Below are 13,695 nucleotides of genomic sequence, written 5' to 3'. Positions count from 1 at the left end.
ATCATTCTCCCTCCGCTCTTTGCCTAAGCAAGGGATTAATAAAGTTGGTATCGTAATGCCAAAAACATTTTATGAGTGATAACGAATGGATTACTTCAAGACAAACATAAACAATGTATTATGATTTTCATTCAGAAATTAACAAGTTTTTACATGCTATTGATGCTTAAACACACAAATGAAAAATTACAATGAGAATGCAGTAAGAAACTAAATGAGTGTCGTTGTTGAGGAGACTTGACTCCGTCTGGACTTGTTGAGCTTGAATACTTTCTGCAGTTCCTTCCAAACACTTCAGATTACTTCAAAAGAGAACTCCAACAAAGTCACCCATGAGTTGTAAACTTTTGCCTTACTTTAGGGATTCGAGCAATGCGAGTGATGCAATGCTCAAGATAAGAGTATGTCTTGCTTATCCCTCGTGCGGGAGCCCCAAGTATAGATGCTGAAGAAGTATTCGCCTTCATAAAATGGAAAGAATCTGGTATGGTCATCAAACTCAAGAGAGCTACTTGTGGTGAAGAAGGCCCAAAACACGAATCTTAACCAATTTAAATTCTGACAAACGAGGAAGCAACTCGAGGATGAGAAGCATTATGAAGAACACTCTTGATTACCACACGGAAGAAGACTCTGACGAAGTCACCCAAGAATTCGTAATGCTTTTAGGGATTCGAGCAATGCGAATAATGCAATGCTCAAGATAAGAGTGCGTCTTGCTTATCCCTCGTGCGGGAGCCCCAAACATAGTTGCTAGAATAGTAATCGCCATCATAAGTGGAAAGAATTTGGTACGGTCATCAAACTCAGGAGAGTTACTAACTGAAATTCCAACAAACAGGGAAGTGAATGGGCACAAGGCAATAGAATCACATCAATTTGTTTCTCATATTCTTCTTGTCTCTGTTAGCTAGCATGGCCACTGAGAAGGAGATCCTGAGAAAAGACAACTGATATATGAAGTAGAACCTTGAGAATGAGAAGCATTGTGAAGAACACTCTTGATTATCACACGAGAGAAGATTCTGACGAAGTCACCCAAGAATTCGTAATGCTTTTAGGGATTCGAGCAATGCGAATAATGCAATGCTCAAGATAAGAGTGCGTCTTGCTTATCCCTCGTGCGGGAGCCCCAAGCATATTCATTGAAGAAGTATTTGCTATCAAACATGGAGGAACCTTGCGTGGTCATCAAACTTAGAGAAGTTATCTGTTGTAAGGAAAGACCAAAATACCAACTGACACACCAACCTCCACGGATACAACTGAGCACAAGAACCTTGAGAATGAGAGGTGCTTCTACAGGAAATTCTTGATTACCTCTTGGAAAGAAGATTCTGACAAAGTTGTTCGAGAATTTGTGGTGCTTTCATTATTACCATACCAACGAGTTCAGACAAGGAAGTAGCCTTCTAAAAACAGGAAATACTGAAAATGAGAATACAGAAGTGAAATGATGATTGCCATAGTTGAGGAGCCTTGACCCCATTTGGGCTTATTCTTTTTTTTTGTGATACTTTCTGGAATACGGGCATTCACTTATGCATGAACTCTTCGTTTTATGCGCAGGCCATTTTGAGTGAATGATATTACTTTGGAGTCAATGAGATCTTGGACTTTGTGTTTCATCGCCCTACAATTCTCAACATCATGGCCAGGTGCCCCGGAATGGAACTCGCATCGAGCGTTGGCATCAAAGTTGGGGGGAAGCTTTTCAGGCGTAGCCGACTCTCGTAGCTCAATCAACTGAAGTTCTAGCAGGCGAGGAAGTAACTGAGCATAAGGCATCGGGACCGGATTGATAAGCCTCTGAGGTATCTTGGGCTTTTTCCCACACATTTGGTCTCCTTGATTCATTCTAGGGGCATGAACATTTTGACGTGGAGGCAATGGCACTTGAAATTGAGGGAGAGCTCCCTGAGGCATCCCATGAGTGAAAAGAGATCCTATTGGGGAGAAGGAATCGACAACTTCTGTTGCAGCAACAGGAACAACATCACCTTCCTTCCTTAATACCGTCCTCAGAACTTCCATGACCAAGCTCAATTGAGTCTTCAACTGATTGTTTTCCTCTTTTAGTGCATCCTGATTACGGACCAAGTCTCGCATCTCCAACATAAGATGACCCATTTGTTCCTTCATCTCATCCATTTCCTCACGGAGTTGTTCCATAGTTGATCTTGGAGTTGTGGCGGTGAGAAGTCAAATCTGTTGTTGATCTTGAAATCTGGTTAGAAATGGTCTCATAAGTCTTTGAAAGAACCATGAAATGCATGATAGTATGAATGCATGTTTCATTTATGAGAGATCCTAAAGTCTTTTCACACACTTTCATTCTTCTTTTTTTTGAATTAAAGTTTCCTTTTTTTGTATAGAATATCTTTTCTTTCTTTTTTGCTTTTCTATTTCCTTTTCTTTTACATATATTTTCTTTTCTTTTCTTTTCTCCTTTTTTTTTTGGAAATAGACTTTAGGATCTTTCATAAATGGAGTGGACAAAGCAATGATGTTATGCAATGCAAAAGCATGGGATCCACGGTCCATATAATCTTAGTAACCACCATACAATCCTCTGAATAACTGATACAGGTCAAATGTCACAGGATCAAAGGTCCGACACCTTTTTGAATACCAGGAAAACCAATAGTCACCAACAGAACATAATAGTCACCAACGGTACCTGTCATGTATATCCCACCCCACTCACAGGTGAATCTAGGTCAAGGTAGGTCAATGGCTTTTAGCGTTATCAGTTCTCCTGAAACACCATCATTGTCGCAAATACATGCCAACAACGGTATCTCATTTGAACCTCGGCTGGTCGTGGGTCTCATGATCGCAATCAACAGAACCTGACATTCTGTTGGCGTCATGACTATCCACTCTGTCCTAGGTATCCTATGTGTCAACTCTGGCCTGGGTATTGGGCCTTTTACCTCATAAAACATCCCACCCAACCTGCAAAACAGAACAGAAGACCCCAAGGAACACAGAATATAATCCATATGCATGATGTGCAAACAGAAATAAACATGATATGCAAGCAGAAAAGTAAACATGCAAACATAGATACAAGATATAGACATAAAAACAAATAAACACCCAGTAAATAAACAAACAAACGCAGGCTAGGATCGACTCACTAAGGATGGACCAGCAACAGGTCTAGCAACATCCCCAGCAGAGTCGCCAGCTGTCGCACGCTCGCGAAAAATGAACAGAGTCGCCACCAATATATTTATCCCATAAGGGAAAGGAATATCAGGAAACCTAACAAAGGAAGAACAAGGGTCTTGCGACCAGAGAATCAAGGTACGGGAGTCGGTTACGCGAGGGGAAGGTATTAGCACCCCTCACGCCCATCGTACTCGATGGTATCCACCTATGTTTGTTTCTATCTAAAGGGTGTATAACTATGTCTATGTCTAAATGCGAATGAATGCAGAATGTAGGGAAAATAAAGAATTGTACTCGCACGGGCCCTACCCCGCTGCCTACGTATCCTTTTCAGGAATCAGAGATACCGTAGCTCGGCTCACGATTTTCTGTTTGTTTTTGTGTTTTTTAATTGGGCGGCGTTAACGCTCGCGCTCTTGCACAAGGGGACAGCCTAGGATGCAATGGAGCGGAGATAACAATGCCCTTAGAAAGAAGAAAGAGATTGGTTTGTGTCTTTTAGGGTAGATGAGTGATGAACAGTTCCCAATACCGGGCCACTCACCACTTTCTCTATTTTGTTTTAATTTGAACCATTGTTAGATGTTTTAAAGTGTTTTTGGTTGTGTATTTTTTTTAGGGAATTTACTTCACGATTCGAATCACATAAAAATGTATAATGATCGAGAAGCAGATTAGGGAATGAATCCCACTCACTTCCATCCCATTATGTAATGTTTGAGAAACAGATTAGAGAATGAATCTCACTCATTTCTCTCCCATTAATTAATGTTTGAGAAATAGATTAGGGAATGAATCCCACTCGTTTCTCTCCCATTAAGTAGTGACCGAGAAACAGATTAGGGAATGAATCCCACTCGTTTCTATGCCACTAAGTGATCGAGAAATAGATTAGGGAATGAATCCCACTCATTTCTCTATCACTTGCTTAATGTGATTCGTATCTTCCTTTTATTAACGTTTTAAAGAGTTGAAAAGAAAAAGAATGCAATAGGGAACTAGATCTAACATTCTAATCTATGTTATTCTAATCTACAAATGGCCCTAAGGCCAAGGATAACTATCCTATCTCAATTCCTCTTAACAAAGAAGGAAGAGTCTAAGGGAACATGGCAAGCAATAGCAAGATGTAATCAAAATCAAAGTAAGAAATGAGAAGCTAAGCATGGAAACAAGAGAGGAAAGCCCCAAGTCAGTAGCAAAACAAGGGATGGAATATCCCAAATCAAATACAAAAGCACCACGGTATCACACAAAAGTATTCACAAAAGTTACCAAAGCATTGCATGCATCGTTACTTACCAATTAGCGGGCAAACATCAATTAATCAAAACAAAAGCAAGTGAACACAATGATCTAGGCCTCAAGTCAGTAGCAAACTCATTCATTTAGTTCCAATATCCTATGTTAATCTATATTAGTCAATTAGCATGAAGCAATACAAAACTCTAACCAAAACTAGACAACACTAGGTTAATACTAGCTAAATGGTTTCAAATTATGAATGAAGTTAGAAACATGCAATCAAATGGTACAAGTCAGTAGCAAATAGCCTTTACTAGATGCCTAAACAACCACAAAATCATGCCAAGAAGTTCCACACAAAATTACGGGTCATTTGTACAAGTTACGGTGCAATTGTCAACCAAAAAACAAGTTATTTACATGTGCGAAAGAAAAATCGAGTAAAATGGGAAAACATGATTTAAAATTTTCAATTCCAGGTTTTAGGACCTCTAAACATCCCTAATTATATGTACAAAAAGGAACCAACATTATTGCATGAATGCATTTCAAATTGAGAGCACAAACGTCACAATTGTCTAATGGGAACGCATGTTAATCGAGTTAAACAAAGCTAAGCAAATACCAATCAAAACAAAGAATTAGGAGTTCATTTTTCTTACACATCATCATGGGTTAGTCTACAGCAACCATACAAAAATTGGTGGTTAAATTCTGTTCCTAAAGCATTAAACGAAGTCACTTTGCAAAGTCTATCAAAACCGAAAGAAACATGAACATACCAAAGTAAATGATTTATTAAAAATAACAAACTAATTTCTAAAAATCTATAAAAAATACCAAAAATATATACACACATATATCTATCTAAAACCTATTTTTATTAATTTTTTATTTCAATTAAAAGTGAACTACAAGTCGAAAATTGAGGAAGAACAAAAATTGTAAAAAGGGAAATATACCAGACAGGGGGTGCAGGCAAGAGAAAGGGCGCACAACCCATTCAGATTTGGCCCAAGGGGTGTTTTGATTCAGATTTCTTTCAGCACAAAAACAAGGGGAGTGTGATGGGCTCTTAGGGGGGTAAGAAGATAGCAAATCGATTTTGTGAGCCCAAAGAGATTGAATAGATCCATTTTTCTCTATTGATTCAGATTTTGTATTGCATTAATGGTCCATTAAACAAGAGTTAATCACGTTAATAACACAATCACTCCCTATTCAATTTCCTAAATCAGTTAATTAACAGAGTAAAACAAGAAAATTGGAAAAGAGGATTTTAGGGTTAAGAAACTGTGACCTCTCAACTCTCTTCTCTTCTTCAACGTGCGACGGCGGAAGGTCCTCCCTCTCCGATCGAATTTTCTTCTCACAATGCGACGGCGGTTTCTCGAGTTCGTCTTCTCCGATCAACTCTCTAGTCTCTCCGTTCAGCTTCCGATCAGCAACCCCCAGCCACCGCGAAAACGCTTCCCTCAGACTCATTTTCGTTTCCCATAATCAATCTCGATTCAAGCTTGATCGAAATAGCTTAGCACGCATCAAATGGAAGTGGAGAGTCGGCCACGAAATCGTACCAATCGGAGATAAGTACAGTGTTCTTGCGATTGCGAAAACCGGAGGATGAGCGTCATATGCTCAGGTATCCGCGTTCTTACTTCCCTCGCTTTTCTTCTTCGCCATTTCTCAACTTGTTGTGATGATGATGTTCATAATTCTGTTTTCGACTTCCCTTTCTGCAGATTTGAAGTTGATTGAATGAAGGTGAAGGTTGAGATTGAAAATGAAGGCTACGATTCGGTTCGTGCAGATTTTCTGGAATTGCTATGATTATGGAGATGATGATTGTTGTTGGTGAATCGGTGATGAATCCAGAAAGAAAGATGCAGGTGATGTATGAAGATTCTTGCGTTGAGAAAGCGGTGAAGATCTGTTTATGGTGATTGAATCAGAGAGGTGAAAAGGATGATGAAGAAGGTGAATTGAGGGAGAGATTATGGTTGGAGAAGGTGATGAAGATCAGAAGAAAAAGAGAGAATAGAGTGTGTGATGTTATATAGAAGTGATGAAGGTTAAAGAGTTTGAAGAATCGATGGAGGGAGAATCAGAGGAAGTTTGTTACATCTCCCTCAGTAAGTTTCTTTTCCAACTTTTTCTCTGTTTTTCGGTTCTGAGGACTCTCTTTCTTCTCTCCTTTTCTGTCTCTGTTAGTTTCTGTTATAAGAATCTGTTATGGTTTGAAAAAAAAAGAGTGAGAATTGATTAGGTTGGTTAGAACTTGATAGGATAGGTTGTTAGTAGGTGGTTATTTCAGTTGGTGAATGATGATAGGTTTCTGTTAGGAATGTAAGTTAGTTATAAAAGTTGGTTAGTTAGTTATGTAATGGGTGAAAGCTATTAGGGAATTGAAGGGTGGTTTAGAGGTTAGTTTAGGTAGTTACTGATTGGTAAATGCTGTTAGGAATCAGGTGAGTTCTTTGGTTATCAGAGCTTCTGTTTTTTCTGTTATGAAGTTGGTTAGTGATAGGTTTTTCTGAACTGATGCAGGGTTGTTTTGTTTATTTTTCTGGATGATGAATGTGTGCTTGTCCTGTAGGTATTGAAGCTGAGTTTGGACTGGACATGTTTCAATGCAGGATTTTTGTAGTTGCGGTACAAGTCTCAGCTTGGTTCAGAAATATTGCCGTGGGATTCTCGGTTTGATCTTTGGAGCTGCTGTAGGATGGGTTTGCTTCGCAGGTAGCAACAAGCTCTGTGAATGGCGGCACGTCGTTTTTGTATTGAAGCTTTGATTGCAAAGGACGGCTGTTGGAGAATTATGCAGAGTGTTTTGGAAACTAGACCTTGGTGAAGTTCTGTTGGCAAGTGTATGATGCAGCATCTTGTTCTTCTTTTCTTTTTTTGGTTTGATTGGCCTCTTGAGCTAACCTTGGAATTTTTGTGCACAGGTTCGTAAAGTCAAACTCAATCAAAGTAAGAGTGGTCATTGTTTAACGGTATGCTTGGAACAAAGTCAGAGATGGCGTAGAAGGAATGAAGAAGTTAATATACATGTTGTAATGAACTATAGTTTTGGAGATGTAACAAAGCATGACTCCTTTTTTAGTATGAATTGTTGTACTTCCATTTCCTTTTGTAATGCTCTCATTTTTGTCCTCGTTTGTAGTTTCACTTGTAATGCACTAAAACTTGGATTTTGACTTTGATAAAAATTCTGAACATGAATACACTTGAATAGCACTTGAACCATGAATGCTCGAATAGTCCTTGAATCATGGATGAGCTTTCAATTAGAACTTCAATCTCTTTTACAAAACAATGACTCATGAAATGAATGGAACTTGACTTAATGGTGAATACTTGCAAGCACATTATGATGAACTTAAATCTTATAACTTTCATCAACAATCCCATGTGACTGCTTAAGAACCTCACACTTATCTTTGAATGCACACCCACCTTAAATTTTAATGAATAACATTCCAATCGACTTGCAACTTCAATGGACCCAACTTAATTTGAGTCATCATTTTAATTCAGACTTGTGCGTCAAGAAATTAACATACTTCCTCTTTAAATTCAACATCTTGTGCTCAGCATAAAAGCAATGCTCTGAAGAAGTCACGAATGAGAGAGCCTAATTCCATGATCCTCAGTTGGAAACTCTATCTGGCTCTATCACAATAGTTGAAAACCGTAGCTTGGATCCACCATAGGGAAATAAACCCTAACTTCACCATTTGAAACACCAGAAGAATAAAAATTTAATTGACACGCACACCTCCACTTGATTTGGAAGCCCTAAGCTTTCAAAATCCTTGATCCCATGCCTTTAGATGTTTTATTTAATGAATGGATGCGAGGCCATGCAAATGCCCTAATGAAGGTATGCAGATGGAATGCGAAGCTAAAGCCAGTTAAAAGTTAAAGGGTAGGACAAATTTGGGGTATGACAAAGTTGTTCCACCGGATATCTGAATGAGACAAAGACATAATCCTGCGAGACCATTGCATTCTTTGTTCATTTCTCAACACTGATCGGGGAAGATGAAATGTAAACCACCTAGCCAGTAGTGGTATACAGCACATGAGAGTTCCTCGTTTCTTCATGGTACGAGTGTGTAGAGAATGTAGAATGTCTCCCAGCAATGTTGGTACCGGGTTACGGATTAGGAAAAGGTTGATGATGTGTACACTTATGAACTGGTCGGGATTTGGGAATAAAACCAACCCATAGATCAAAAGGGCCATAACCTCCTCAAAAGCTGGATAACTTTTGTTCTCTAGCAGTAGTCGAGCCTTTTCCAATAAGAACTTGGCAAGCAAACCCTTAACTCCACTCTTTGTTTCCCAATTGGACTCGATTTCTGATTTTCGCAGATGTAAAGCAGCAGCAATGACCTCAGGTTTTGGAATCCTTTCTAAACCAGTGAAAGGTAATTGATTTCGAACAGGCAATCCAATTAGTTCAGAGAATTCTTCCAAAGTGGGTACCAACTGGTAATCAGGAAAGGTAAAGCAATGATGTTCAGGGTCAAAGAACTGGAACAGGACCCGTATCATGTCTTCTTCAAATTTTGAGGTAACCAAATGGAGTAGGTGACCATGCCTTTCGGTGAATTGAACATTCCTGGGGAATTCTAACACTAAGTCTTTTAGTTCAGAGGGTACCGTTGAGATGTTGATTCGGATGTAATCTCGGTGGCGGGAGCCATTACCTGCAAAAACAAAGGTAAACTCTTTGATCCTTGAAGTGTTTTGTGAGAAAATGATATGCTTATGATGCAAACATTGTGGCACACAAAAACAAATCAAACAATAGCCTTAGGTTTAAAGGCTTGCATGGAGCTGATAGGTGATACCCTCCCCACTGAAGTTGAGTTGGTTAAAACCTGTCCTAGAATAGTATTCGGGTTCTATGATCCTTGGAAGTAACATCTCAATACGGCGCTCGAGCGGCCGATCAAAATATTCCTCGAGGATAACTAACTTCGATCAATTTCAAAGCTAGCCACTTAATAGGCCACAAGTCAAGTTCAACTAAAAAGGTTCTAAGACAAATTAGTGTTTAATGACATTTCGGAAGCCTAATATACTCCTTGATCGTTTTCAAGGGACATCAGTATAAACCAAAGTATCGCACTAACGATGACTACCAGATCAACCGTATCGGTACATGCCGTACAGTTTCCTTGGTCTATTGTCATATACTTAAGGTATCTCGAGATTCGGGTTAGAATCTTTCACACAAGCAAAATACCCAAACAAACCTTTGAAAAATAGAGCAATCAAGTCAAACAATTGAAAACATCGAAGTAATCTATTCTCTTAAGGTAACCCCTTTTGAAAACATTTTGTTTTTTGAAAGTGACTCCCTAGCAGAGTCGCCAGTTCTGTGGACCTCCGTTTTTTTCGGGCCATACCTCTGAGCGGGAGAGATACGTGAACTGACTCTTTTTTATCGCTTATGCTTTCGCATTTTTGAAAATTCACAGAGTCGCCACCGACCTTTTATTTTATCCAATTAAGGAAAGGTTTATAAAAGAAACAGAAAAAAGACCTTTAAGAAATTCTGGGTAAGGGGGTAGGTTATACAAAGGGAAGGTGTTAGCACCCTTTGTATCCATGGTTATCCATGGGCTCTTAAGTTTGCTTAGCTCACTTGTTTTTCGATCATTTTTCAATTGCTTTAGAATGCTCATATGTGGTTTCAAATACTTTTGTAAATTGAATTTGTAATGATCCTTGTGCGGATGTATACAAAAATGTTTGTTTATCTTTCGAAAGATGTTTTGAAAAGAACGTTAACTTTGTAATGATCCGTGTTTGGATGTATACAAAGTATTGTCTTTTTGGAAAGTTTTGTTTTGAAAAACAACAGTGTATGAGAATTTTGTTTGTTTTGATTTGAGCAAGCAAACTAGAAGGTCTACCCTGAGTTGTAAGGTCTTTATCCTTATTTCCTTTAAAAATCTATCCTTTCACCGGATACAAACAACAGGTTCGATTTTGTACTCGAAACAGTAGAATTTTGACTTTGATTTTGAAAAGAATGAGAAGGGATTACCTTAAAAGGTGCAAGTGTGATTGTGTTTGTATTCAGATATTTTATCTTTGAAGTTAGTGATCTAACGGTTCAATTTTATCTTTGACATACACGCAGTTTATATTTGCTGGAAATTAAAATGCGGAAATGTAAAGTGCGGAAAGTAAATCTACGTTATTACATCGATTGTGCAGGAAATGTAAACTAGCCTATTTACATGAATTTGACATCCTATACATTTATCTAGGAATTTAAATTGCAAGAAAAATAAAAGGCATATTTTTGGATTTTTTATGATTGATTTTAATTATAATTAATGCATGATTAATTAAATTAAAATGAAGAAAAAAGATGAAAATAGATTTAAACCTAGAAATTAAGTTTAAAATATGTACAAAATATTTGTCAATTAATTTTAAAACAAAACTAATTTTTTTGGAATTTTTGAAATTGATTTGAAATTGATTAAGCTAATTAATACATAATTATACAAATAATTAAAACTTAAAGAGAAAATTATCCTAAATATGTACAAAATTAGTTTATAATATATAATCAATATTTAATATAAAGAACAATTTTTTTTATGATTTTTGATTGGTTAAGAATAATTAAAAAGCAAATATATAAATATATACTAATTAATTATACAAAATAGCCTTAATTTAAATAAAATATTAATATTTTTATGCCTAAAAATAAATAAATATTTTATCAGATTAAAACTAAAAAATAAAATATTTTTGGTGTTTTGTGATTGGTTGATTTTAATTAAAATGCAAAATATAGAGATTATTAATTAAAACATGCAGGGGGTGCATTAAGTGAATCTGAAAAAGAACTGAGTTTAGTTCAAGAGATGCTTTTGGGCCAGAAACCAGGGGTGTAGAAAGCATTTCGTACAAGCCCAGTCCACTTGTTTCTTTTATTTTTTCTGAATTTAAGTTATGTGGGGTCCACGTTTTAAACCAGAACCAATCATGTTATAACGTTTTGCCACGCATGCCACAGACTTATTGACCAGCCAATAGGAGCGAGGGAAGAAGCCACGCGTGCAGTCAACCCTGCCCTAGCCTTGCTGACCGCCGGAATAGTGTTTTCCGGTTGTCTTCTCCGGCGAGGTGGTTTGCCAAACCTGCGAAAACGTTAGTTTAAACACCAAATGAAGACCCTACCCCCCTGAATCGAGGTCTGGGAATCCAATGGTGAGGTTAGTTTGAACTGAAAGTACTTGTATTAAGAGATTCGAAGAGAAACATAAACTCACGGTTGGCAATGGCAACCTATGTTCAGGACGTTAGAACTCTCATGCTAGGGTTCAATCCTGATCTGATGATGATTATAAACTTAACCATAACCATGAGACATGTTAACAACGCATAAAATTTGAATTTGAAATCAATGAAAGTTTACCAAATCGGAGAGTGAGAGAACTCGAGTTTCAGGCCTCTATGAACTTGGTTATGGATCTGAACTTACTCAAATAAGTTCCAGGAAGTGATCTATGGACTTAGTTTGCTTTGAAACTAGCTGCAAATTTAAATTCGAATTTTGAAGTTTCTTTGATTATTTTTTGAAAATATGAAGTGTTTATATGTTATGCCTTGCTCTAATTTCGTGTGTGTTCTCATTGAAGGAGTATGCTAGCCTATTTATAAGCCACATGGTGCTTAAAAACTAAGCTAAAAGCATTGATGAGCTTTGTTGAAACTTTGATTTTTAAATATTAAAAATCTTTGAAAACTTGACCAAGTCTTGCTCTTCTTTACTTCTCTTGCCTTGTACTTCATTTGGCTGCAGAAAATTGAAGATTCCTTGATGAGTCATGCTTAGATTGTAAGCTACATATTATCCTTCCATTTTCCTTTTTAAATTTAATCTTATATGTGATAAAATTAAATCAAAAATGGATAAAAATGATGTGGGCTTTGTCTTGGTCGTGGGAGGCCCATTATATTATGGAAATGATGTTTGAACCACGAAAACTTGGCCCCATTTGGAAAAAATACATTTTTGAGCAATGTTGATTTCATGCATTTTCCCAAAATTTAGCCAACTTCAACAAGGTGTAAATCCCTCAATTTTTGTCATATGAAGGAGATCTTGCACTTTTTGGAAACCTCAAAGAGTCCTCTAACCAATGTCTTTGGTCTCATGTCAAAATGATTTTTGATGCTCCTTGTGTGTCCTTTTGAAAAAAGTGTCTTTTTGTTGACTTTGAAAATGACCTGTAATGTCTTTGATCATATTTTTCAAATGGTGAATCCAATGACCATGGGATCAATGGCATTTGAAAGATAATTGAATTTCCTTCAAAGTGAGCTTTGGTTTGAATTTTTTTGGATGAAGGATGAGAGAGTTATGACCAGTCAAAGTTGAGTTGACTTTTCAGGCAAAAACCCTAATTTTGAATCTTAGGGTTTTGTTGATTTTTGATCTTTCCTTGATGAATTATGATCATCCAATGATCAAATGGTGAATCCTTTGACAAAATATGGACTTTGACAAAAAATTTCATTTTTGACTGTCTGTTGACTTTTTTGGTCAAACGGGTCGTCTGTTGACTGTTTGAGCTGCTGACGGTGCGTCTGAGTGAATTGAAGTTTGAAAATTTGTATGATGGTACTTTGAGATATATGGATGTGCATGAAATCCATTTGAGGTCTCAAAAGCTTGTTTCTCCTGTAAAAACAAGAAAACCCTAGTCAGGGACTGTTTGTGTAGGAGACAGTTAAGCGTACCTGATTTTTGTGCAGTGTTGAGTCTCTGCTAATCGCGTGATATTCAGAAGACTTCTAGAACAAAAATCTTGGAATTTTGAATTGTAAAAGATTGATTTGATTGATGGTACAAAACACTGAGAATTGTACTGCCAGCAGTTTGACTGTCGACTGACTGTTACCAGTACAGTCTGAGTTTCCTGATTCTGCGCCTGCAAAAAGATTTAACTCTGTACCAATTGTGTGAGTACTATTTATCTGTAAATAAATAAATAGCATGTGTGAAGTAATAAACAGTATTTGGCGTTTGCGTAAGAATAAATTCAACTGCAAGCCAAATTACTGTATAAGAAAAATTCTAAAAAACTAAGTATTTCATATGTCAGGATATTTGTTGAAATAAAAATCCATGATTATATGAGACTCTTAATTTTCAGATTGGAGTTTTCTTGAAAAAAGATGCGGGCAAATTTTGGGGTATAACAATGTGGGAAACAAGGACACATA

This window comes from Vicia villosa, unplaced genomic scaffold, assembly GCF_029867415.1.
Source record: "Vicia villosa cultivar HV-30 ecotype Madison, WI unplaced genomic scaffold, Vvil1.0 ctg.000505F_1_1, whole genome shotgun sequence".
Classification (NCBI taxonomy): domain Eukaryota; kingdom Viridiplantae; phylum Streptophyta; class Magnoliopsida; order Fabales; family Fabaceae; genus Vicia; species Vicia villosa.
This window is presented reverse-complemented; position numbering follows the sequence as displayed.